Source organism: Rhipicephalus microplus, chromosome 5 (genome assembly GCF_043290135.1).
Source record: "Rhipicephalus microplus isolate Deutch F79 chromosome 5, USDA_Rmic, whole genome shotgun sequence".
Lineage (NCBI taxonomy): Eukaryota > Metazoa > Arthropoda > Arachnida > Ixodida > Ixodidae > Rhipicephalus > Rhipicephalus microplus.
The window spans coordinates 82,442,667-82,470,580 of NC_134704.1; the positions used below are offsets into that span (position 1 = coordinate 82,442,667).

A 27,914-nucleotide genomic window follows, 5' to 3' on the forward strand; every position below is an offset into this window, starting at 1 on the left:
ATGTATGCTTATGTACGCCAGTTAACGTATGCCGTCACGGCATGCTGCTGAACAATAATCCGCTGGGAAGCTTAGTGAAGTTCAAAAAAGCTTTTTTTTTCACATGCTCTCTGCTGTAGGTAGGTCCAGTTTGTTACTGCGTCGATGAGAATCAACGGTATCATTGCAGAATGCTTAACTGCCATTTGCAATTTTGCGCGACCGGATGTTTACGATCCATAAGTCAACACCAGCTGACAGCCGCACTACGGAAGCCAAAATACAAATTTTTGGTTGCGTGAAAAAAAAAACTAATGAGACCAATCAAACTTACTGCACACTTTTTTATGCGCGCGAAAAAACGTGAATTTATGGATTTGAAATTGTGTCAACGAGTTTTTTCTTTCTCGCCAGCTTCAAGTTTTTTTTTTTCATTGTAACTTCAGGAGAGTCGGTTAACGACAAGCGGCCAAAACAAGCCCAATTCGGAGTCATTCGTCGTCAATATGGCGCTTGCAAGTTGTGCGATGGGGTTTGTTGCTTGTCTTGTGCTACCGGGTTTAAACGTTTCCTGTGTGCAGCCTCTATGCCTCATCGAACTGTGCGGCAGGTGTGAAACAGATGTGGTTCAGTAAAACCGTGAAGAGTCATTTGAAATGCGGGGTGCACCAAAAGTCACGTTCGTCGTTTGCGAAGACGGTTACCGCGCCGTTGTGGACAACCTCGAGAAATGCTTCATTTCGCTGAGCGTTGCCGATATGGCAAAAAAGGCCTTTATCGACAAAGTGAGCCGGGTAAGGACATCAAGAAGAGCTGCTATTACAGGGATGTCCACCTTCTTTGAGGTGAGTGTCATTTTATTTTCCATGACGTTTTCGCTGGCGTGCGTTTAGGCGAACAAAGGAAGGCACAACGAAAACATGTTTGAGTGCGTGTGTGTTTTATTTTTTATGTGGCACAATTTATACGTGTGTTGTGTATGTTGGAATGCTGCACCTGATACCGCACGCTCGTGTCCCATGGGATCTTTCGATCGCAATCATGACCGATCTGGATTAAAATGTATGTGCGGCTGCACAGTGACATAAGTTGTAGCTGGCACTGTTGATCGCAATCGAAAACCACATTCGGGTCGGCCCCGATGGCGCTAGAAACGTCCGGTGTGACACCGGTAGAGTTATTAATATATGAACAAGTTGACGTCGCTATTCCTGATGGCCAACCTGCACTACATTGCATTTATTTATTGTTCGCATGTAATAGTCACACATTCTACGTTTTCATTTCTGTGTGGTTATTTATAGTAGCCTGCTCTCCAACTTTATGTGTTCTCTGATTAAAGTATTTTTACTCACCTCGTGCAGATGGAGAAAAAAACGACTCGCCGTGCAACACAATCGTTTCTACCAGAGTGACTGTGAAAGGAACGTCAGAACTTGGAAGGTAAATGTGGTTTAATAGTAAAACTGATTTTAACAACATATACAAAATGCTAATTTCCAATGTCTTGGTTGCTTTCACAAGCCGCACGTCTATACAATAGTCGCTCATTCAAGTTTATTTGTGCTAATTGGCTAGGCAAGGGCCACTCATTCTATGTTGCATTTTTTTTTCAAGTTCTGTTCGGTCGTGAAGTAGTAACCAGAGCGAAAATGAAGACTGCTTCATTTGAAACGTTTAGGTACATATACCAGCTACATCTGTACATATTTGCCATTTTGATTCAGACATTTGTCAGTGTGTAGCACCAACTCATTAATTTATTTATTCACAATACTGCAGCCTAGCATAGCCCAAGCTGCAGTGGAATTACGAGAAAGGAGAATGGTACAGAAATAATTAATAACAATACTGGCACCACACGTAAATAGGTCAGTTTTGTCAGGATGATTCTTACAAAGGAAAAGAACAGCACTAATACTTAGCAATCACACTTTTGACTTAGTAATGTAAGAGTCTCAGTGATTTAGTATTCAGCCCAACAAATGTTGATCAAGGGCTTCATCAGAACTGTCTGCCTTGCAACTTCCTTTACTCTCCGCCTAGAAGTTCAGTAAGCGAGTCTGCATCAAGCAGCAGAGCGAAGAACAGGACTGGGTGGAAGCACAGGCCTCCTAGCCAGCATTTCGTGTTAGCAAAAATATGGCAATCAGAGATAGCTAAGTTAGGTCTGTAGGGTGTTGGGCGACTGAACTTCCCGCTGCTTCCTCTGTGGCTCCATGTTGTCATGAAAAAAAAAAGACAGTGTCACTTATGACATCTCTTTTTGCTTATTCCTAATTGCACTCTGTAGACATTTGAAAGTTAGACCTACAATACTGCAGTGAAGGTCATGCCATGTCCCATGAATTAGTGAGGCATAAACTTGCAAAGGCTCATGGGATGCATGCAGTCTGCACCAGCTACCATTTCAATGGCTCGCCGTGTGCTGCATCACTCCTTGAGTATTCGCGTTTATCCGTGTCACTCGCTTTCTTCATGGTAACCCAACGCATATGCTGCAAATTTCTAGCACACAATAGCACGGCTGCACCTACGACTGACCACAAAAGAGAAGCATGTGCTGTGATTGCCAAATAATATTGCCACGTTCCATTTCCTAAGTTTTCGTTATCGTCCCAAAACACTGTACGATTCTCAGCGCAAACCGCGCCTGCAGTTTTCGAGAAGGTTCCGGACTGTAGTAGATCATTTCGATAAGATCACGCCCACTGTGCGAACGGTACAGATTGTTCTGGAACCTACGCCACCACCAGCGATAACGCTAGAACATTCGACGGCAAGGGTATAAATGCCGACGCCCTTCGCCGCTTGTTAGTTGTTGATCGAAGGCCGACGCTGCGTTCGCCGCTATCAGTCCGAGACTGCTATCTGTGCAAGACTGCTGCTGTAATTAGACTTTCCCTTTACCGGGCACAGGTTCGCTTAAATAAACAGTTAAATCCCAACACGAAGTTTTCTGTCTTTGGCCACGTCACGACCCCGTGACATCTGGTGGAGGTGCTGCTTCGTTCATGTACCGGACGCCCCCGTCAAGCCGTGAACCCAGCCCCCTTCGCGGAGAAGACACCGACGCCAACCAAGAGCAGCGAACGAGCCGCCGACAGCAAGGTCTCCCACCGGAGTACGGCCTGCTACAAGACAAGGCGCGGAAGACCAAGACCATGACTTCGACTGCAGCGACAATGACAACCGGAGCGTCCCAGCCCGCGATCGTCATTCATCAACCCAGGGAACCACCAACGTTCCATGGCTCATCGTTTGAAGACCCGGAAACCTGGCTAGAAACATACGACCGTGTGGCCGCCCTCAACCACTGGGACAACGAAGAAAAGCTCCGTAGTGTGTACTTCTACCTGGAAGACACCGCAAGGACCTGGCTACAGAATCGGGAGTCCACGCTCCGAACGTGGGATGTCTTCTGCGGCGCATTTCTTCAAACGTTCGCAAGCGTCGCTCGCAAAGAGAGGGCCGCTGCTCTACTCGAGACCCGGGTTCAGCTACCAAACGAAAAGGTTGGAATTTTCACAGAGGAGATGACCCGCCTATTCCGTCACGCTGACCCAGACATGCCCGAGGAAAAGAAAGTTCGTTTCCTCATGCGAGGGGTCAAACAGGAGATCTTCGCGGGACTAATGAGGAATCCACCGAACACCGTCCAAGAATTTGTATCCGAGGCGACCACCATCGAAAAAACGCTGGACATGCGCACCAGACAGTATAATCGTCGCCTGACTCCAGAATGCGCTGCTGCTCAAACCAGTGACTCCGACGACCTGCGTGAAACGATCCGAGCGATCGTGCGGGAAGAGCTGCGCAAACTGTTGCCTTCGGCGCAGCCTCAAGTGGATTCGATCGCCGACATTGTGCGAGAAGAAGTCCGGCAATCGCTTCGAATTTCCGAAACACCGCCGCCCGAGCCAGAAACTATGAGCTACGCCGCTGCAGTGCGCCACAACGCTCCTCCCCGTCCACGCCAAAACGCCGCCCCGTCACACTTCCGTCGCCAGACGCCACCGCCGCCAACGTTTTTAGAACAATTCAGTTTCACAGCTTCCCATAGGCGCCCACTATCCGGCGCGGCCGCATAGCGTGTCGCGGCCGCTAGGGGCGCTGTAGGCATGCTTTGCTCCGCACTCTGCGCGTCGTCTGCTACACCGGAGGAAACGCGGTGCGGCGCGGCCGTGTTACCGCTCGCATTTCAAAGCGTTTCGCTTTGCTGGCGGAACAGTTCGTGCCAAAGCAGCAGTTTCTTCGTATACATGCATTTCAGTGTTGCTGCGCCCATTTTCATCTGGTGGAATTACGTGTCTGGGCTCCATCTATAGCTACCGTCTCCAGTACATTCTTATGTGGGCATAGGCGGCCTCGCGCGAGCATAACTGTAAAAAAAAAGACACCCTTCAAAGAAAACGTAGATGCAGTAAAACTTTTTAAAAGCATAGTGCTCGTTTCTGATGCCACATAGTCATGCGCCGTTTACCGAACAGACTCGTCAATCTGATTTCGGTGTTTTTTTTTCCTTTCCTATTCCCGTGAATCTTATTTGAAGATAACATGGTGAGAATAATAATACTGAGAAAGTAAAAATGGCAAATTCAGAAGGAACATATATTTTCTTGCACATACAGAATAGTATTGCATCGTTCACTGAGCAAGAAAGGCAGCTCAAAGCAGCTTAGCTTTTTTTCTTGCATTTTGAACTTTTTCCGTGACAAGCAGTTCACGGTTCTTCTTTCGAGAGAAGAAGTGCATGCGCATCAAACAATAGCAATTTATTATCTTTGCGGTGAGGAATTCATGGTGCTCATTACAACCAATTGCAGGCAGTGCAGTCGCATGAAGCCTGTCCAATACCATCCAGAAAATATCCCCAAACACTGCCGACGTTTCAAGCGTATCGTGCACAACCTCTTCTACTTCCTTAATTAATGCGTAAAGCCTAAATGAGGCCTCTCGAAGGCATCCTGGCTTGAATGACCTCAACTCTGTCAGGCGCCTCTGGTTGAGCTGTGTTTCCTCGGAGTTGAACTGATCGGGAGAAGCTGTGAGCAACGCACAGCATTCTTCGCACGTTATTGTTTTCGTGATTTTCTTGTGCACATAACCGGCTAGATAGTACACCACCATCTCATGTGCTCCAGCTTTTTGGTACCCATGATCCCGTTCGTCACAGCAAACGTCCTCGGTACAAACCATCCCCAGAAGCTTCTTATCCAGCTTTGCTTCAACGGCGAGTTTTAGCTCAGCTGCCGCTTTCGCCTTTTCAGCAAGACTTTCATGAATTGAAACGAGGACGCCCTCAGCCGGTCCAGAGCAGTTCCCCTTTACGGCGTTTCTCACAGGTGTAAAAAGGGACAGCAGGCGATAAATCTGGCTGAATTGAATAATCGTGGGGTGGTCGTCGTCACCGTGGAATGACCGGACTATTCCGAAAAATCTCTGCAAAAGAAAAACGTTTAAACATCGCTGAGGGATAAAAAAGAAGACAAAGGAACGGCAGCAGTGTTTGCGTAAGAGAGAACGCAATTGTGCAAAACTGTTTTGAAGGGCATCGTTTACAGACAAGAAAAGAAATTAAAGACGACGTAAGCACAGTGTAAATGTAAAGAGACATCCCCCTCGCGAGGGGCACGATCAAATGCAGAGCATTTCCGGGGGTGCACGACGTTAAGTAGTTTGCGTAACGTTAATGTTGTTGCACTTGTTTCTGTTGGTTGTTATATCATTGCTATCTCTCCCCACTCAATCACCATTTAACCTTAGGAAGCCCTAACCACACTGCTGACGAGAGAGCGCCGATACCCGCTTTATATTCCTATCCATCATTTTCTTTTCTACCACAGCTCTTCTTAGCCAATCCCCCTAAGTGGGTATGCACCCATCTCCCCGCGAGGGGGACTTGAGTAAATGCGTCGCATAGGGGGTGGGTGTATTGCGTTAACGTTTTGTGGCGCAGTGGGAAGAGCACCATGTACCTCGCGTTCCGCCCACAGGTAGTGAATGCGTTGTATCAGTAGCTTCTTGACGTAGTTTGAATGAGTCAAGGATATAAGGCTCGTTCGTAGCATTGGATTGTGTGTCGGTTTTGTGGCTCAGTGGGTAGAGCACCATGCACCTTGCGTTCCGCCCGCAGGGTCATGGGATCGAAACCGGGCGCCGGTAACTGTTATTTTTTTATAGTGTAGTGGCCTGGCTGCGGACTGCGCTACTCAACGCGGGTCACATCGTGAGTTACTGAAATGCCCTGCATTTAAAATGCCATTAGACGATTCCTAAAAGAATCTGCACACACAAAAAAACTTCGCATCAAGCACATTTCCGTATGCCCAGTATAAACAAGAGAATTGGCCCGTGTATATTGCAAAAGAGGGGCACCTTTCCCTAACCGTAAGCCACACCAGCACTTCCCCTCTTCCCGCCCTCTCCCCCTTACTCTGCGATGCAACGGCAGGAAAATCCTGCCGACGCCATGGTATTTAGTGCAAGACGCTAAATTCACACACTTTGTGAAAGAAAGCATTTTAGCACATTTCTTGACATTGAATATTTGAGTCAACTCCATATGGTACAAAGGCCCAGGGCACATTACCTCCAGTGGATCTTGGTTCAGCTTTGCTGTGAGAACATATGGAACACCGGCCTTGTGTAGTTCATCAATTATGTCGATGATAGAAAGCAACGTCACGCGCAGAGATTCCGTGGTTTGACGCGACGCGAACAAGAGCGTGTTCTTCGTATTGTGGTTGAATTCCGTGGTGTCAAGCATCACAAGGAAGTCCTTGATGACCTGCGAAAAATTGAGAGAAATACAGAATGCTACATCATTAAAATGAATCAACTCAAGGAAAATAATACCGCACAAACAGTTTAACCTGAAGAAAAGGCGAATGAACCACGGTTTAAACGTGTTGCTCACCTGGATTTTCGGCGAGTTGGCTCTGATTCCTTCCTTAGGGAGCTTATCATTCAAGGAATCGAATACATCATATATCATTTGTGTGAATGTCTCTGTTTCAGCTGTGTTCTGAAAGCCATCAGTGCCCTCTTCTCTGTAGACACGGAGGCCAATGGCTGTACTCCGACTAAAAAGCTGCAGTATAAAAGTAGTTTTTTTATGTTTCAAGGAAGTTGTCCAATACAGTAACACCGTCAGAGCATTACAAAGTTTTTCATCACTGACTAGTGCTCACCTGAACTGCAAGTCTCGCGTTCATTTTTTGGAAGTTTGTCGGCTGCACATGAGCTTCAGTTAGCTTGTGGGCAACTTTTAGATGTTTCTTCTTTTCAGTTTCGTAAATCAGCTGATAGTGGGAGAAATCAATGCGGTTCTCTCCAGCCTGGAAATGCAAAAAGAACTGATTTTAATATATGCGAAGGTAAAAGGCGACACAAATAAAAATTATTGTTCTGCCACCCACATGGCCATACTTGTGCTTGAGCAGATGATTTCGCACACATTTGATGGCATGTGGTACATCACAAATGAAATGCACAAACTTCCCATCAGGGAGACACGGGTGGGCGATCTTATGGCATGGTGCTGCCATGCTGCCACTAACACCTAGCTGTTGCCACATGGACCAGTTGTTTCCCGCACCATCGCTCACAATGGAAATGACTGTAGCATTATGCTTGTGAAGGCGCACCACTGCTTCCAGGACTAGTTCCGCCAAAATTTTGCCAGGAGCAGCACCTTTTGTCGCGAACGCTGCAATTGGCTGTACCCAAGATTCAAACAGAGGAACAAACATCAATACTAGCGCATGGTCGGCTATCTGGTTGGTTCCTTCATTCGTGACGCCTCCATAATCAACAAATTCGTCCATCTTGTAGCTGCATTTGTTGAAGTCATATGCCTGGCGCAACTTGATCTCGTCCAAGATCAAAGACCCCCACCTTTGCTCATCTGCTTTTCCATGAAACTGCTTCTGTATAGCTTCCAGACAAACGGGGTCGAAGCCGTACTTGCAGGGCAAGCCTTTCAAAATTTGTGCCAAGCGGCTAAGAGAAGGCAGCGGCAACATTTTCATCTCGCTAATCAGCTTGTATGCCCGTGGACTTGAAATTCTCAGCATCAAGCAGTTCAAAATCCACTCAGAATTATACCGCATGCCACACGGAGCTTTTGCTTTGAGTGACTTCAGTGCTGTCAGGAATGCCAGGCGTTGCAAGTGAGGAAGGCCACTTAAAGCTTCTTCTATTCCTTGGTAGAAAGCCTTCGCAAGCTCCTGTTTGAGCAGTGTGATTTCTTGCTTCCCCTTCTCCCTTGCAGCTGCAGCTCGGAAAACTTTTTTGGTCAAGTTTCGCATTTTTTTTGCTTTTGTTCACCGCTGCCTTCATTGGCTTTCTTGCTCACATTTGCCTTTGGAGGCGTAGGCACCGAGCACATAGAGGTCGGGTTGTGAGGACAGAACACAGCTTGTGATGGACGTTTTCTAATTTTCCTGTCACACCAGTGTGAGCTACCTGAATGCCTGAACAGATTTTCAAACTATCTGTCTCATTGAGCAGGTGCTCGACGCTAGCAGTGCTGTCTACAGTCTTATGCAGTTGCTTGTGCATCTTGTTGTAACCGTTCACAACACAGCTACCATCAATTTTCACAATAACGGCCTTGCTCACTTTGAGCTCCCCTGCCACAAGTCGCCTGTCGAAAAAAACACCGCAAGTTTGCCCAGAACATTCATCGACGATGAGTTCAAGCTTCCAGTCCCTACTAGGTAACGGCACTGTCACCAGTTCGTTCATACAAACACCGGAGGAGTTCGTTGCTGAGGTGCTAGGTGGTGGCGTGATACCCACTGCTCCAAGCGAATCGCCTAAGGACAAAGAGGCCTCTCCAAACGAGCCACTCGAACAAGACGCACTTTCCGCCGATGCTTCCAAGCCGATTTCGTTCCGCTTTTTCGGTGATTTTCGCGTGCATTTCGTCTTTCCTGGCTTAGATATGTGCTCCGGCAAGCCAGGAAAGAGACGCGGCAACGCTCCTGGCACTAACTTCCAGTTACCACGGGGAATTAAAACCTTCTGGCCCTTTACAACATGCTTGAAATACTTTACACTGTCTTGCTCTTCGAAATGTCTCTCACATACCTTGGACTTTTGCGTGAGGCGCCTGTCCTTGCGGTGCAGCATGTGTTCCCATTGTTTAAACTCCGTGGCCTTACGTGGTGGGGTAAAAAAATGATGATTTGCGGCGTCATTTCTGTAGCCACTCGTACATCCCGGCGCAAAACACGAAGGCATTTTCACAACAAAAAAGCGAACATTCGGAAACCGGAAGATTCAGGCGCACGTGTGGGGAACGAAATCGCTTCGAACGCCGCGCGCCCGCCAAAGCACCCGCCTGTCCGCGCGCCCGATCAGGAGCAAGTGAAGAAAAGCATGACTGCAGCGCCACTAGTTCGCGTGACCGCCACCACGGCCGCCTCGGGAGCGGAGCTGTGAAACTGAATTGTTCTAAAAACGTTGACCGCCGCCACCACCCCAACCGACGTTCTACCGTTCCCCAGCGGGCCAGCGCAGTGCACCGAGAAAAACGGACGTTTGGCGTGCACCTGACAACCGCCCGCTCTGCTACCACTGCGGCGAGGCCGGGCACACATACCGCCGTTGCCAGTACCGACAGATGGGACTGCGTGGCTTCGCCGTCAATGCACCGCGTCCACAGCCAGGAGATCGGCCACGTGACATCGCCGACTACCTGGCAGGAACTCAATGGACACCACGAAGTCCTTCCCGTTCGCCATCGCCCAGCCGCCGCATGTCACCGCACCCCCGGCAGTACTCTGGCCCAACGCGGGGCCGGTCTCCTAGCCCGTATCCGGGAAACTAAGGGCAGCAACCGATGGAGGTGCGGTTGCTGTGCGACGAACTACCGAAGATCCTCCGACGACGACGCCAACGCGACGGAGCTTTTTGAACACAACCCCAACCAGGAAAAGCCCTGAAGGCAAAAGCTCACTTACCGAAGCTGGCCGGACGACGCAACATGGAAGCAGCGGAACAAGCCGACGCAGCCGTGACCCGACGCCACGCCCTAACTGTAATGCGAGACGGCGAACTAGCGACCTCGACGTTCTTATCGACGGCCACAGTGTGACTGCTCTCGTCGATACTGGAGCCGACTATTCTGTCATCAGTGGGTCGTTCGCCGCGAAGTTAAAGAAAGTTAGGACAGCTTGGAAAGGCCCTGAAATCCGCACAGCCGGAGGTCGTCTCGTAACGCCTGCAGGAATCTGCACAGCGAGAGTCACCATTAACGGCCGTATTTATCCTACAGACTTCGTAGTCCTACAGCGTTGCTCGAGAGATGTCATCCTTGGCATGGACTTCTTATGCCTCCATGGTGCTGTCATCAACCTAAAAACAAGGTCGATAACGTTATCCACAGAAAAAGCACTACCGCCGCGCACGCCGTCAGGACACCATGCCTTGAATGTGCTGGAAGAACAAGTCACCATTCCGCCTCGCTCAAGCGTCATTATTTCAGTCGGCGCTCCTAAATCACCTGACTTGGAAGGCGTCGTTGAAGGCAGTCAGCATCTGTTGGTCACCTGAAATATTTGCGTCGCAAGAGGAATTGCAGAGCTGCGGGGAGGCAAAGCAACGGTTATGCTCACGAATTTCAGCAATGAGTACAAACATGTGAACAAAGGAACAACGGTCGCATACATCGAAGAAATTGTCGAAGCCACCAGTGCTCTCGCCCTCGCCGATTCTGCGGAACCTGCTCAGAAGAACCAAGCCCCTCCCATAGCTTTCGACGTGAATCCCAGACTTCCGAACGATAAGCAAGAACAGCTCAAGGCCCTGCTCCTGCAATACGAAGATTGCTTTTCGTCGTCATCGAAAATTCGGCAGACCCCAATCACGAAACATCGAATCATAACCGAAGAAAATGCCAGACCACTCCGTCAGAGTCCGTACAGGGTTTCGACGCGAGAACGTGAGGCAATGAAGAGACAAGTTGATGAAATGCTGCGAGATGACATTATCCAGCCGTCCAAGAGTGCGTGGGCATCCCCCGTGGTGTTAGTGAAGAAAAAAGATGGGACCCTACGTTTCTGCGTCGATTATCGCCGCCTGAACAAAATCACAAGAAAGGACGTGTATCCTCTCCCACGAATGGACGACGCCCTTGATCGGCTTCATAACGCTAAGTACTTCTCGTCAATGGACCTCAAGACTGGCTATTGGCAAATCGAAGTCGACGAAAGAGACCGAGAGAAGACGGCGTTTATAACACCGGACGGCCTCTTCGAGTTTAAGGTGGTGCCCTTCGGCCTTTGCTCAGCGCCTGCAACTTTTCAACGCGTTATGGATACAGTACTGGCAGGATTGAAGTGGCAGACTTGCCTTGTGTACTTGGACGACGTCGTCGTGTTTTCCTCGAGTTTCGACGAGCATCTTCGTCGCCTTGAAGCTGTACTTCAAGCCATCAAGACGTCCGGACTCACACTGAAGCCAGAAAAGTGCAGATTTGCGTATGAGGAGCTCTTGTTTCTGGGGCACGTTATCAGCAAGTCTGGAGTTCGTCCCGATCCACGGAAAACAGCCGCCATCGCCGATTTCCCGCCGCCCACTGACAAGAAGGCCGTGCGCCGATTTCTGGGCCTGTGCGCCTGTTATAGGCGGTTCGTGAAAAACTTCGCCCGCATCGCCGATCCTCTCACTAACCTTACCAAGGCCGACTCGGAGTTCAAGTGGGAAACGCCACAGGAATACGCTTTCCAGGAGCTTAAACATCGCCTCCAGACGCCTCCGTTACTTGCCCATTTCGACGAATTCGCCGAGACAGAAATACATACTGACGCAAGCAGCGTAGGTCTTGGCGCCGTTCTTGTGAAGAGGGCTGACGGACTTGAAAGGGTTATTAGTTACGCCAGCCGATCGCTATCCAAAGCAGAAGCAAATTATTCCACAACAGAAAAGGAGTGCCTCGCCATCATCTGGGCTACGTCGAAATTTCACCCCTACCTCTACGGCAGGCCCTTCAAAGTTGTGAGCGACCACCACGCCTTGTGTTGGCTAGCCACCTTGAAGGACTCTTCAGGTCGCCTCGCACGATGGAGCCTGAGACTTCAAGAATATGACATTACTGTCATTTACAAGTCCGGCAAAAAACACTCCGACGCTGACTGTCTCTCTCGTGCGCCTGTCGACCAACCGCTACCCGACGACTTGGATGACGACTACTTCTTGGGAACGATAACTACCGACGACTTCGCTGAACGACAGCGGGCCGACGTGGAACTTAAAGCCCTAATAGAATACCTCGAAGGCAGGACCACCGAAGTCCCGAAGGTATTCAAGCGCGCACTTGCGTCGTTCTTTCTACGAAACGGTCTTCTACAAAAGAAAAACTTTTCACCGCTTCGAGCTAAGTACCTCCTTGTGGTGCCTTCAGCTCTGCGACCAGATCTCCTGCAGGCCCTGCACGACGATCCGACGGCAGGGCACCTCGGTGTTTCCCGCACGCTCGCGAGGATACAAGAAAGGTACTACTGGCCACGTCTTACCACCGACGTCACTCGTTATGTGAGGACATGCCGGGACTGTCAGCGACGCAAGACACCGCCGACAAGGCCAGCGGGACTTCTGCAGCCAATTGATCCACCTTGCCGACCTTTCCAGCAGATTGGTATGGACCTACTGGGGCCGTTCCCGACGTCGGCTTTCGGAAACAAGTGGATCGTGGTAGCTACCGACTACCTCACCCGCTACGCCGAGACAAAAGCCCTGCCAAAGGCAGTGCATCCGAGGTAGCTAAGTTTTTCGTCAAAAATATCGTCCTACGTCACGGCGCCCCGGAGGTCCTTATCACCGACAGAGGAACGGCATTCACTGCCGACTTAACTCAAGCGATCTTGGCATACAGCCAAACAAACCACCGCCGGACGACAGCGTACCACCCACAGACCAACGGCCTCACCGAGCGGCTTAACAAGACGATCGCCGACATGCTGTCAATGTACGTCGATGTCGAACACAAGACGTGGGACACCATTCTTCCGTATGTGACCTTCGCATACAACACGGCGGTGCAGGAGACGACGCAGATATCTCCATACAAATTGGTCTACGGAAGGAGCCCGGCAACGACGCTCGATGCCATGTTAACCAACGTCACCGACGAAGAAAACCTCGATGTGAGCGAGTACCTTCAACGCGCCGAAGAAGCCCGACAACTTGCGCGTCTTCGTATCAAGAATCAACAGACGACCGACAGCCACCGTTACAACCTTCGACGACGCTTCGTGGAATACCAGCCCGGTGAACGTGTTTGGGTGTGGACGCCGATACGCCGACGTGGACTAAGTGAAAAGCTTCTGCGACGGTACTTCGGACCCTACAGGGTGGTTCGACGTCTCGGCCCACTTGATTAAAAGGTGGTCCCCGACGGCATCACGAACTCTCAACGACGCCGATCGCGACCTGAAGTCGTCCATGTCGCGCGCCACAAGCCGTTTCATGCGCGTTAACAAATTGAAACAGTGTTTTTTGTATTATTGTTGTATCGTAATTTATTCATTGTACTTTCTTGCATTATTATTGTACCTGCATCTTTAGTTAAAGCATCGGGACGATGCCTTTTTTTCGGAGGGGGGCAATGCCACGTTCCATTTCCTAAGTTTTCGTTATCGTCCCAAAACACCACACGATTCCCAGCGCAAACCGCGCCTGCAGTTTTCGAGAAGGTTCCGGACTGTAGTAGATCATTTCGATAAGATCACGCCCACTGTGCGAACGGTACAGATTGTTCTGGAACCTACGCCACCGCCAGCTATAACGCTAGAACATTCGACGGCAAGGGTATAAATGCCTACGCGCTTCGCCGCTTGTGAGTTGTTGATCGAAGGCCGACGCTGCGTTCGCCGCTATCAGTCCGAGACTGCTATCTGTGCAAGACTGCTGCTGTAATTAGACTTTCCCTTTACCGGGCACAGGTTCGCCCAAATAAACAGTTAAATCCCAACACGAAGTTTTCTGTCTTTGGCCACGTCACGACCCCGTGACAATATTTTCATTTGAAGTGGGAAACAACTGACTGTATGTGCTATCACAATTATGTGTTTTCTTTTAAGTGGCGTGGCTTTGGTTGTCACGTCTTTGAACTAATTTTACACTTGCTATTAATGCACATCACCGACTAATGTGCTTATTTCTACGTGTCTGCTTCAGTGAGGGCGCTCAGCTGTTTTTGCATTTGCAAGTGAAACACTGTCGCTGTCTCAGATTGTTGGATATATAGTATCTTGTATCAACGTTCATCATGTGCAATGAGTATCATATGTTACTAAAACTACGTGTTCAGCGGTGACGGCCTGGTAAAATGTTCAAATGTGCATGAATGACAGCGACTTTTATTTAGTAAAGTCGAGCTTCTTAGGCGTTTCGGCATTGCATCGTTTTGGTGAACAAGCTGGTCTAGGCGATGCTCACCTCATAGTCAGGCACCGTGTTTGTCAAGCCTTGTTACCTGTCCTGCTCGCATGTGCACCAGATCAGGTATGAATAAATTGACTACAACGGAATGAATCCTTGGAAGAACAGTTGAAATCACTAGCAACACATTGTATACCTGTTCTATAAATAGGATAGTGGAGCGCCCTTTCTTGTCTACATAGCATTACTGACACATCATTTTTTCCAACTGGTGCGAAGTTGTCGCCTTCTTAACCACTACTAATTGTGTATACATCACTGCAATTGGTGCCGTGGATTCCACGGTGTCACCCCTGGCATGATATCGTGTGGCTGTTGGCTGCTCTGTCTTGCTATTTTCTGTATCGTGCTCAGAGCTGGCTGCACGTTGCATAGCGGCCGGGCATTTTAAAGCAAATGCCGTATGCTTGTCGTAGCTGTGTAGATAGTGATTGTGGTTGTGATGATGAAAACTATACATCCAAACGACTTTTGTACTTCAGTCTTGGCGCCTTAGATTCTCTTTCGACGTGCCAATATGTTGATGGCACGTAGTCAACCTGCCATTGATCTTTTCTTGGAGCGCCTGTACATAAATACCGAATGTGTCAAACGAAACCATCCATGCAGGATTGTCGATAAATGTTACTCACCTTACGCTAGGCATCCAAAGGCTATACCACTCACCATATCTCTGCACAAAATCCACTTCAATTTTATATCTTTGTTCCAAGGAAATCTGAACATTTTTTCCCATTTGGCACTATTTTCGACATCTGCACAGCCGACTATGATGGTGCAATTGACTAGATTGCAACACAATTGAAAGAAAAGCCCTGTCTACGTCTCCAAAAGCGCGGCCAGCGAAACAGCGTGCCACGGATATCTTTAACTAGGAGCCGATGCAGATGGCAAATCTCATGAGCCTTTGTGGGTTTATGCCTCACCTATTTTATCAAGGAAACACCACCATTTATCTCCCCAAACACAGCAGCCATGCACTTCTTCTTAAAGTAGGTTCACTTGAATTTCTTTGCGCTCATCGGAATGCTTCCACTGTTTGTATTGCACCTTCAGTTCTGGAGTACATCATGGTAGTTAGTGCCAGAGAAATGTCAAAATGGCACCCGTTTATCGTTTTGTTTTCATGACCAGTCAGCATTTTAGGAACTGACTGCACGCAGTTTGCAGCACTAGAGTCTCACTCTGTGTCCAACCATGGTATACCATCTGTGCTGTATTGAGCTGACTGCAATATTTTGGGAAATGAATTACTCAGCCCGAAAATTCTGACCCAATGATTTTCCCGAATTATCTGATCCGTTCAGTCAACAAAATCATTGTTTTACACTTGCTTCATTCCCAGTCAGTCTGCATTGTAAATATTGTGCATCATGCTTCTAATTTCCTACACTATTGTAGTGCCTTGCTGTTATGTATTGAAAGTGGTGCTGTACACATTGCTCAATATTCGATGAATTTCAGCTGCACTGCACTGCTCAGAACCCTGAAATTGAATTCTAGCACACACTTCACACTTATCCGAGGCATGCCTACATGGGTGCTTTGCGTAAAGAACTGAAAGCTGGGACATCATAAGATCGTACAACACATATGGGTTGCATCATGAAATTTTAATTGCTTTTTATTCGGGGGCCATTTCGACTTTGAAAAATATAGGTATTGTATTTTATGAGCTGAAATGTACCTCTGGAGTGTCAACATGCCAAAGCAAGCTTCTCAAGTTATACTCATGCTGACTGTATGTTTGTTACGTTCATGAAGCAGTTAATTTTGTAATGATTTGCATAAATTCATGTGGCTAAATCACTGCATAAACATCAGTCTGCAAATATGATGTGCAACCATTGCATAGTTATAAATTAAGGAGCACATGCAGCTGTGGCGGTCAGCAACACAGCAGACAGTATAATATTCAGGTGAATATTCACGGCTACCTATGAAGTAATATATGACTTAGTAAGGTAGTTACTGCCACTCTAGTTTTGAGGTACGTGTTACTGGAAAGTACAGACTTCGTAGTATGTTGTGTTTATCGAAAAATTCTCAGCAAGTGCTCCTGGAGAGTGAATGATAATTCGACAAGGTTTGAAGAGTAGGCCCTTGCTCAGTCATCGGTCAATATTTAACATGGAAGTGGAAGAATCACTGAGAATAAAAAATGCACATTTGTGCATCTACTTAAGCACTTTCTGAATGCCCATGCATACACGGCTTTATTTCGCATTTACTCGGCAAATAGAAACAGTGAAGATGGTGGTAGAGGAGAAGAGGCTACTTATTTAGCACCTCTTGAAGAAAGTAGGGAGGTGCTTGCTCTGTTAGGAGTGCTTACTCTGGATTTTATGGCATTTAGAGCATCTCTACTGAGTGGTAATATTTTGGGTTTATATATACACTCCCAAGACCACCCCACCCCTCCAAAAAAAAGTCGCAGAAGGCAGCGATTCAAGAAAGAAAAAGAGCCCTGTAAGATGGCTCTGGCAATTAGAAGCTTGTTTGATTGAGCCTCCTCCAGAAAATTTTTACAATGGAACGAGTGGATTGAGCAACAAATAGAGGCTTTGGAGGAAAGGAATGGCAGACTTCAGAACCCCTCTCAGCCATAGGTCGGCAAACTCCCTCACAAGCCGAGTCACTCAAACTCGGATTGGGCCATAAATGAGAATCTGAATGAGCCATATGTGCAAATACATTTTGTGATTGAGTGAGCTTCACATTTTTTTTTTGGTCGGCCTGTGCTTTCAACACACCTTCGACAATTTAAAGACAGAATTTTTGGTAAGCCTGTAGTTCGCGCTCTCTTCTTTTTTCATTCATCTATAGTTAACACTGGCCCATCTGCCCTATGTAGGTATGGCCGAAGCTAAAAGGAATATTTTACTTTACGCCTGTATGGTAATCAACAAAACTTTTGGTGTGTTTACGAAACAAATGTGAGTCCAGCTTCTTGTCCCCTCTCATTGTTTTTCAGCATGACATTATATCTCGCCTAGTACCTAGTCTATTGGTGGCCATAATGCATTGATGTTGTGTCTATTTATCACTTTCTTTAGCCCCTGAGCTATGTTGTGAATGTAAGGACTACCCACGACACACCCGTTACATGCTACGCTTCTTGCTTATTATGTTCACAGAAGTCCATCATAAATCTCTACCAACAAGCTCAGCTGTCCATCACTCTAAGTTGCAGATTTCTATAATGTAGTGAACATTCTTTTTCATGATTTCTTAATACCTATTATCTGTCACCCCTTAGGTTTCAGTCATATCCTCCAGGTCAGGCTCCTTCGGCACAAACACTGCAGCTGCTGTTACCACCACCACGGCCTATATTTCACTTCAGCCATTGTGCATCACAACCAGTATTACACTTTCTGAGCCGCTACCGCAGTCCTTCCCAATGATGCCTCACCTTGACAGGGCTTCACATGCTTCCAAAGGAAGCTATCAGGCAAGTGTGTACTGTTGAAAAATTTAGCTTTCATTAGCATTGATGTTTTCAATGGGCAGATTAATTGACAAGTCTGCCAACTTCATGCTTCTTGAACAGGGTTGAACCTACGTGTGTCTGTCAGTGTAGGGAACCAAGTTTATGTGAATTTCAAAGTAGCTTATTTCTATTTTATTTTACAATACTGCAGGCCTCTTCTCAGGCCCATGCAGGAATGGGTTGAACTTGAATACACAAAAATGTGAGGAAAATAAATAGACCTTATGTACAAAGCAAGTAAGAGCAATAAATATGCACATTGTACAGTAAGCAAGGTGTTCATATAAGTTCTGAATTCTGTTCATAAATTTGACAGAAGAGGAGTTCACAATATCAGCGGGCAGCATATTCCATTGCGAAATGGTGTGCAGAATTGAATAATATTTGTAAGGGTTATGTTATTAATTCTGTGTATGAAGGAAACACGGCTAGCAAAAATTAGAAGAAAGTACTTTTTCATTGTTTGCTAGATATGAAAGCAGATTCTTTTTCCACAATTTTCGTGTACCGTGCAATCCTGAGCAAGTGCTCTCACTATGGTGAAGGTGATGAGAATCGGAGGGGGGGGGGGGGGTTCTTGCTCGGTCTTGCATCAAAAATCAAGATTGTGGTGAAAAAGTCGCATGTGCTTCCAATGAAACTGATACACTTTAATAAATATGCATGAATTCACTATGATTCTGCAACCTCGTTGCGCTTCTAAATAAAGAAAGTGAAGGAAACTGCAGAAATGGCAGGAAGGCGGGGGGGGGGGAGGGGGGAGTGCTTGCTCAGTTGTTCATGCATGTTTTAAATATCTTGAAAGAGAGAGGATGGAACTCGCTTGGGTGGGGGCGCTTGCTTGAGATATTACAGTATTGTCCTCATCCTGCGTATCTTTTTTTAATCAACTGAAACAAGCGACCTGAAAGCAAATGGCCCTTTTGTAGCTTATTGTAGCTTTTGTAGCATTTGTAGCTTATTTTCTTTGTAAATTGACGAAAAGCATGAAGTTTAGCATTCTTTAGCGAAAAGAAAAAGCTGTCCAACTAGTAATGTTTACGCATTTACCGAACTCAGACACAGTGAAATAGATAAGGTGGCACAGTAAAAAAAATAGGTCAGCACAGAAAAAACTACAATTTTCATTGCATAAGTAGAGCTCCATCTTCTCGAAGTGCCATTTTTCGTTATGTCAGTATGATAATTTTGAAATGGCAAAAGATGTCATGCTGATTGTTTGTGCACATACTCAAGCAACACATGGTGGTGTACTGAACTGAACTTGATCTTTTAGAATAACTTTCATTTGATCTAAAAGAAAGTGTGCAAAATGTCCAAAATCATGTACAGGAGCAAAAAATGCTATTTTTTAAATAAAATAAACCATTCTTTGGTTCGGTCAATAGAACACAAGGCTCTGAACAAATTAGTATAAACTTCTGGTTGCTATCATTATTACATGCTTAAAAATGATTAGAATAGGGTAAAAAAATACGTGGAAGTCTGGGACTTGCCGGTCTTCTCTAATCGACACAGTGCTCTGAAATAAGGCAGTGTTTACATACACCCGCAGAGCTGTCTTATTCAGTAATGGCAAAGTAGATACATGGTGCAGAAAAGTTATTGTTGCTACCCCTTAATTGGAGGCAGTAACCGGGTAGACTCCAATGGCTGACTTAACAGCCCCCAAAATGCACTGCTAAAGCTTGAACAGTTTAACATCAGGTCCTTTTAGCAGGGGTGCAACAGCTGCGCCAATCACGCCAATTTGATACAATTCCCGATTGTTGCACCGAGCTGCGCCAAACCCGTGAAATTGTTAAAATTGCACCACGCTGCGCCAAAATGCCCAGCCAGCCTCAATTTTTTTTTTCAGGTGTACTAATTGCGGTGAGCAGTGCAGGCCATGTCGGCCACCTGCAGGTTTGCGCCATCAGTCAAAGCGCGCAGACCCGAAGTAAAGTGCCTAGAATATACCTAAAATAATCTAGCCACCCACCCTATGCTCGTGAGACGTGATCGACCAGATAAAGTAACAACACTGCATGCCTATCGGTCTGCTGACCACAACAGATACGTATCGGCGGGACGGCAGAATTTTAAAACAAAAATGTGTTGGTGTAGCCACCAACCCTTCGCGGAAAATGTAAGTTCTCTTGCCAGAAACGCGGCTATGGCTTATTAAGGCTCGAACAAGCTCGACGTGCTGCAAATGCCGGCGTTGATTACCTTAGCAGTGGCACATAACAAATTTTGGCTGGAAGCTGAGTCCTTGCCACGGTCTTGGCGATAGATATCTAGTACCGTCGCCGGGGCAACAGGCGTACGCCTTTGTTACTTTATCTGGTCAAACTCGTCTTGCAAGGTAGCCGAAGCGGCACATAGCCCCATGCTGAAAAGGGTGGGTTGGAAGGGGGTGGTGAGTGGTTAGCAAACTTGTTGTCTTTGGTTCTAAAGCTGCTTGAGTCACCTTTGCCGCGCTAGACCGGTGCCCGCGAAAAAGCGTGTTGAGATTTACAAGGGGCTGTTCGCGATACTGGGACACCTCACATTTTGCTCAGTCACTCATGCGTTTGTACACCGTTAAATTCTGAGTACCAGTATAATTACCGACGTATAAATAAGCTACTGGCAATCATTTGAAGCAGTGTGTGACATTTATGCTTCTCTACAGAAATAAACTAAATTGTGCGCCAATTTTTTTTTCACCACCTCTAGTTCTCGTTTTTACTAATCTTCCAAATTTCAAGCTCACAATATCGGCAGATTGATATTGAAATTCTCAGAGTTTGTCAATTGATTTAACAGGTGCAGTAAATGCTATTATGGACTTTATCATGGGTTCCTTAGAGAGGTGGTTCAAAATACTGCCTTCATTGAAATAGTAGTAAATACTATGCTCACACTACATAATTTAGGTTATGTTGAATTGTTTATACATGTTTTTTCTCTAAATGTAAGCCGCCTTTTTTATAGTGCTCCAAATTCGCTATGTCATGATAAAAATGCATGTTCTTTTTTTCCATAACCATCTCCGAACTTGGAATTTAGTGCTCCAAAAGTCACATTTTGCTGCTCCAAAAATTGCTCCAAATGGTATTTTTGCTGTTCCACCCCTGTTTTAGCATGCCAGCAAATGCCGGTTGGGGTCCAAAGATAAAGTCTGAGCTCAGAGTTTTGTTACAAGCATGAAGCAATGAAGGAAATAGGAGCAAATGGGAATGCTATAGAAAGATTACCACTTAACTCTTCAGATTCAATTTCACAAAACAAAACACTGGTTAAAGTCAATGTCAGTGCTTCTGAGAGTGAGTGGGTTCATGATGATACGGGGCGCGAAAAAACGACACACAACAGAGAAGAAGTACACAGACGACGCGCTACAACAGACGCTCTTCTCTGTTGTGTGTCGTTTTTTCGCGCCCCGTATCATCATGAACCAGCACCAACTCGCCCAACTTTTCACTTTAGTGAGTGGGTTTTTGTGCTGTCGGTAGTCTCAACGAATAGAAAGTGCTGAGAGCACACCACGTAAACAAGCCGTGTAGTGATATTTATCCAAATAGCACGCACCAGCACTCGTAACTGCGCCCTTATGTTCAATGGTAGCAGCTGTTGAAAGTGTCCATATAATTGCCATTGCAATATTTTATTCTAAATGAATGGCTAGTTAAATCACTGGACAACTCAAATGGGTTTAACAATGATTGTGAAACAATCAAGTATTGCTCATCACAAGCATGAAACTCAGGCACTCCAGATTATTCAATGCTTCAAGCAATGATTCCGTCACCAGCCCGACTAGTCCCTCCATGTAGACTGCAGTATTGACCAGGGGCTCCCCTGCTGCAGTCGGTGAATACTTGTTACTCCTCAGTGTCACTGTGTGAGACTCTCTTTCAAAACACCTCCTCAGTGCCTGCACAGCATCATCTATAAAATCTTCATCATAGACTGACTGACTGATGCCCTAATAAGGTGCTATTAGAAGCTGTTTGGTATGCAAAACATCACACTGCATTGTTTAAAATTTTTTCTGGCCAGTGTTTTTCTCGGCAGTGATGTAAGATGATCGATGGTACTACTTAATAATGTAACACTTCTCTGGACAACCGAAGAACTCTTCTATATCATAACACATTGCCTTACCAACTGAACCACTTCTGCATTTACCCTGTCTCTGCGTGCTTATATTGAGCAGCACCCTGCATAGGTTAAAAAGAAATCTGCGAATCATTCACACTCACTCATAAAATATATTTTTTCCTTAGGCCTTACTAGTAGACTCAGACTCGCATTGATTTACTCAGACTCGCGGCTCAATGCAAGTCTGACAAGTCTGGTGAGTAGACTTCCGAGCCCGTTAAAATATGATGATCTTTTCCACACATGGTTTCAATGCTCCTTAATAGCAATATGTTGTATAATTGGTGCTCCAGTTGATGATCTTTTCCACACATGGTTTCAATGCTCCTTAACAGCAATGTGTTGCATAATTGGTGCTGCAGTTACAACCTTTCAATCTCAGACCTTTATATAGTTACTGCAATCCAGTAAGGTAATCTCTATTCAAAGAGATGGCACCTCAGATACTTTATGAGAATGTCCCGGGAAGAAATTCACAGGAGGGCATGTCAAGGAACCTCGACTCCCCCCCCCCCTTTTTGTAGTTCTGGCCTCTCAGCTATAAATATTGAGTCGGTGCAGAAATCCTTGTGCATTGAGATATGTGTGAGCTGTGAAAATTGAGAGCTCAAGGTGCAAATCCATGTGGAGGGAGGCCGCTACATTGCCACGAGACACTGCAAGGGGCCAGCTGGAGCACCTATTATGCAATATATTGCTTTTATGGAGCACTGAAACTATAGGTGAAAAAGATAATCATATTTTAATGGACTCGTAAGTTGACTCACCAGACTTCGTCATTAGTCACTAACAACACAAAAACTCTTCACTCTTGGGAGCACTCACATTTGCTTTAACCAGCGTTTTGTTTTGTAGAGTTAAGTGAGATTGAATCCAAAAGAGGTAACTGCTAATATCGATTCTCAATTGCTATAATTCTTGAACAAGGGTGCCAATAGTTGCCATTTGCACCCTGGTTTGAGGAATATTGACATGACTCATCCATGCATAGCAAAATAAAGGCAAAGGCTTGAAATGAATAAGTTTCTTGCATGCTTTTCTCATAGCACTGTAGCGGCTTCCACATGACATTGTGTCCTGAGTTCTCATTTTTTCGGGGGGCTTTTGCACCAGCATTTGGTGTGAAGCATGCTGGCTATTGCGCGGTGCCTTCTTTCAGAGGAGGGTGCAGGAGCATGCATGCTTCAGAGAAACAGCTATTGATAGCTCGTGTAGCTGCAAAGGGCTCATTAGGGGCTGTGCTTGGGCGCTTCTTTTTTAATGCTGTTTAAGTGCTCATTTGTGTCACCTGTGGTTGCATGCTTGTGTGGAATCACCTTATTTTATGGCTGACTTAATTATAATATTTTTTTGCTTTTCAGGGGGCAGCACCCAGTGGGAGGACTGCCGCTTACAGTTCTGGCTCTCATAAATAACAAAGTAGGCAGCTGTGCTTTTTTTGAAAATTTTTGTTTGCTGTTGATGCATCAATACTAATCTCTACCAGTTCCACGACATTTCTCATGCATGCCATTTACACTCCTGCTGCTTGCACTTATCTTTTTTATATCCATGTACTGTATTTGCTCACATAATAATTGCATTTTCTTCATTTTTGAATAGTTTACTGATTTAAAGGTGTGGTTTGTACAGTGGGTGAAGTTTTGGAACAGGTCGACTAAATTTAAAACTGGAAGCTGGAATTGTGATGACTACGTTGTGCCATAACAAAACCATATCAGGTTGAAGAGTTCCTACCTTCATGTTACAGGCACATGTTCGCATTGCCTTGTAATGAAGAAGCCCTGAAAAGCCTTTCCAAGTAATCATCAAATGTCTTCATTAGAGAAAATTATTCATCCCAAATCGACTGTTAGAAAAAGTTTTGCAATCTGCGAAGTACTAGCAGAGCTACAGGAATTCGTCACATGCTTTACGTACTTTCTTTTACCTTTCGTTCGAGTGGGCTCACTCAAAGCCACGCGGGAGGGGATGACTGGGGGACAAGGAGCTATGCCTTTTTATCAACGTGCGTTCTGAACTTGAGCTCTTTTATTTTTATTCCCCCCCACCCCTTTTTTTTAGGGGCGAAGCTCCTTAGGGCGTGGGCTGTGCGTCCCCTGTAGCCTGTATGTAGCCACCTCTAGTTTAGTTCTTGCGGTGTTCACTAGATGGCGGTACCGTCCCCTGTATGTAGCCACCTCTAGTTTAGTTCTTGCAGTGTTCACTAGATGGCGGTACCGTCTCCTGTATGTAGCCACCTCTCGTTTAGTTCTTGTAGTGTTTACTAGATGGTGGTACTTGTAGCTGATGATGAAAAGATGCAAGATGTTATAAACTAGAAAGCGGTACTTGTAGTTGATGAAAGATGCGAGATCTTATAAAATAGGAATGATGTCACATATGGCGCGTGTCATTGGTTGAAGGCAATCGTTCGATTTAGTGCGGCGACGTACGCTAGGGGGAGCGTTGTAATAAAATCCGTTCGCTGTTGGCGCGCGCTCGGAGTCGCCGGATGGATAAGGCTGCACAGCGGAGAGAGCGCAAGGCGGCAGCAGCGCGCGCTCGCAGACAGAATCCCGATGCGCGAGCGCGCGAGGCAAGGGACATCGCAAGCCATCCATCGTCTAAGAACAAATAAAAGTTGATTTGTGTATATACACACACAGCGTTTCTGACGTCTTTACATGATGATCGACTGGGCGAATTACACGGAAGATTCACAGTTTACCGATGAATCCCTCCGGAGCTTCGCCCATTCATCATCATTCACCCCGTGAATATGCCGTAATTTTTTTTCTTCAAACATGGGGCTTCTTCTCAGTGTAATCACGAACAGGTGCACGGGCATGTGGCAGCCTCCGGTTTCGGTTGTACACATTGCACTTGAAGCGCAGTCAGTTGAATTTCGAGCCTCATTTGTTCAGGGGAAACAGCGTTTTTCAGGTGACTGATAATAAATTATGAATAACAAGCTGCGTGTTGCCCTATTATGTCTGTCTCACATGCTCTCAGGTGCCTCGACTACCCTCAGCAGCATTTTCTGACCATGCCCGAAAAGGGTTGCTGGGCGACTTAAATTGCTTCATGAAGAGTGTTGTGTATACTATACTGAATTTGTGAAAGAAATGCCCATTTTAGCATGCCTAATTCCTGTATATCTGCCATCTGCTACACTTTATAAGAACAATTTGAAAACGATTTAAGTGATGACAGTAGATGATCGGGGCCCTTAAATTGCCGGACATTAAATGTTACCTTCAAGGCATTTGAAAAACAGGAGGAAAATCTCTCTCTGGTGCAAGGTTGCCCTTAATTGGCTATGCTTTATATGGTTTTGCCGGCTTCAACATTATCAAAGTGCTTGAAGAACAAGGAGAATAATTCTCTGTGGCACAAGTGTGCGATAAAATGCTCAACTATTTCTGGTTTTCCCACTTCTCTTGAACTTTATTGTTATAGTATGTGTGCCAAAGTGAATTCTAATAATGAAGTGTGTGTGCAAATTGAATATTTTTCTGAAATTTCTTGAATACTTCTAGAATTTTTTTCAAATACTTCATGTGAAATTCTAGAAAAAAGTTGGAGAGGCTTCCAAAGTTTATTCTTATGAGATGAAAGTCTTCCTTTTGGCAAAATTGATAAGTGTTGGTAAGGTGGCGTTTCGTAGTTGCCTTATAAAGAATAAGGCACTGCACAATTGAATTTATGTATGCACGAATGTGTTTATATGCACGATTTCATGCAGCCGAAGAGTTGATCAAATTTCAGGTCAAAAACCACTAGAAATAAGCCCTTGCCTCTGCCACACCTATCATCTCTTTGTTAGGATCAACCTTTTCTAGAGTCAGTACATTTGTGACCGTTGCAGAGCCAGAAAGGCAGCTTTCACGCAATACGAGTGTGATGAGGTGAAACATATTAAAAATTTGGGGGGTCCCTTTCAGTCAGACATTGGTCCCTTTCAGTCAGACATTGACTTTATTTTGTCTCTGGTAAGTTATATTAGTTCAAATAGCGAAATTTGCAGTACAAATTGAATCGAATAGCAAACATTATTCAAAAGATATTCAAAAATATGAATATTTGTGTACCCCTACTTATTGTTTACTTCACATTTTTCACCCCATTTTTTGTTCTCAGTAGAAAAGACATGTGCCCTTCTAAATGCTGTGCTAAGGCCACAGATCACAACTCATGCACGTGCCTAGAGCTCCACGCATATTCTTCTGTGAGACCTTCTATTTACCTGTTTGAATTCAAAATTGTGGAACCTCTTGGATCAATTTTCACTATTGAAACTTTGTTCTTTGAAGTAGGTGTGCTAGTAAGTTTTAAGTGTTAAAGCAATAATTTGAGAGTGAGTGTAACGATGTTAACTCCCACACAAGAAAAAACGATCACAGAGACATTTTTCCCCTGCAGGTTCATTTGAGAGGCAGAAGAAGGAGCAGTGGGCTTGGCTGCGGTCGTGATGCAAGGAGGCCACAAAGCTCCTGTGGAGTGTCCTTCAGCTTCAGAACAAGAGCCTCATAGTAGCCCCGTGTTGGAGTATTTGTGCATCAAGAGGACAAACTGGTGCCCCTGAACGGGGCCCTGACAGTGAGAAATTTGGAGGTTGTGGCTAGTGATTATAGCTTAAAGAGGTACTGACGCAAATTTTTGTCTTGCAATATTAACATTGTTGACAGCCTATTAGTCACAATGTGGCGGATTGCTTGCTGCAGCATGGGACAGATGGACAATTGCTGTCTGTTTATTACAGACTAGTTTTATCTTGGCACAGCTCTGAGAACACGAGCCACGGAATGCAACAAATATATGCCAGCTAGTGTGCTAAATGGTACCCATAAACGGGGCTTCCAGGTGTAAGCACTTGCACAGCAGGTCTATCAATAGTGAAAGTGGGCGGTGACAACCGACACAGTAATCAAGCCGCTGGGGCAAACAGCTCCCGCTCGGCGCTTCTGGCTTAAGAGATGGTCCACCATGGCGTATTGTTCTTCTTCCTCCTTACACACAGAACACTGACGCACTTCCGTGCTGCCTGTGTTATGTGCTCACATTCTTTTGCTGCTGCATATGCAGCACAATGTCGTTGTCGTCAAGTTGATCGTTCTCGTTTGGGTGCAAAGATTTTCTTGGGGCATCCTCACGTTCCACATGTTTACATTAGGCATGGACACAGCAGTCACTGAATAGTAGCCTGCTAGCACAAGTGTGGCCAAAAGGCAACAACGACTATGATGTCAATAATGTAGCTGTGCCAACTCTGAGCTCGGCAACAATGGTGGCACCTGGAAGTTGGGACTCAGCTTCAGGTCACTTTCAGTGATTCAATGATGCGAGATGCAGCATATAGCACTGGTTCAGGCACGCAAACTTTAATATTCATATAATTGGCCGTCTGAGCTATAATTGTTCATCCAATTTGTAGATATACGCATGTTCAAGGGAATCGATGTCATAGGCTATATTAGCCACAAAATTTTGTGTCAGTGCTCTTTATGGTATTTTGCTTTATGTTTTAACTTACGGTTAAACAAATAACTAAAGTATTTAGTAAGTGCTACATGTATTTGCCCAGTACTAAGCAAATGATTTTGCAAATTTTGTGAATCGGCCAGCAGATATGCATGCACCTAGCAGGCTGAGAAAGATAAACACACTTCCTTGCAAAATGTTTGATCATATAAATAAATTCGAGGATGCAAAAATATTTGTCTTGTTTTTCTCAAATGTCCCGACACTACACTACATACAACACTTCCACCCCTTTAATCAACTGCACTTTCGAAGCACCATTAAATTGCCCATTGTGGCATATTCATATTTTTTACACTTTATAAACTGGCATAGCCTTATTACCATGCTTAGGCAAACA

The 27,914-nt window shown here is 45.8% G+C and overlaps 1 long non-coding RNA gene across 2 annotated transcripts; it reads left to right on the forward strand.

Moving 5' to 3' along the window:
• Positions 1-480: 480 nt before the first annotated feature.
• Positions 481-27,914, forward strand: LOC142817847 (uncharacterized). Of its 2 annotated transcripts, XR_012895387.1 has the most exons (4): positions 481-824; positions 1,344-1,422; positions 17,690-17,884; positions 26,456-27,914. It is a non-coding gene; the product is annotated as an uncharacterized LOC142817847 (long non-coding RNA). The 2 variants fall into 2 exon arrangements; XR_012895388.1 differs by lacking the exon at positions 26,456-27,914 and having other exon boundaries at positions 17,710-17,767.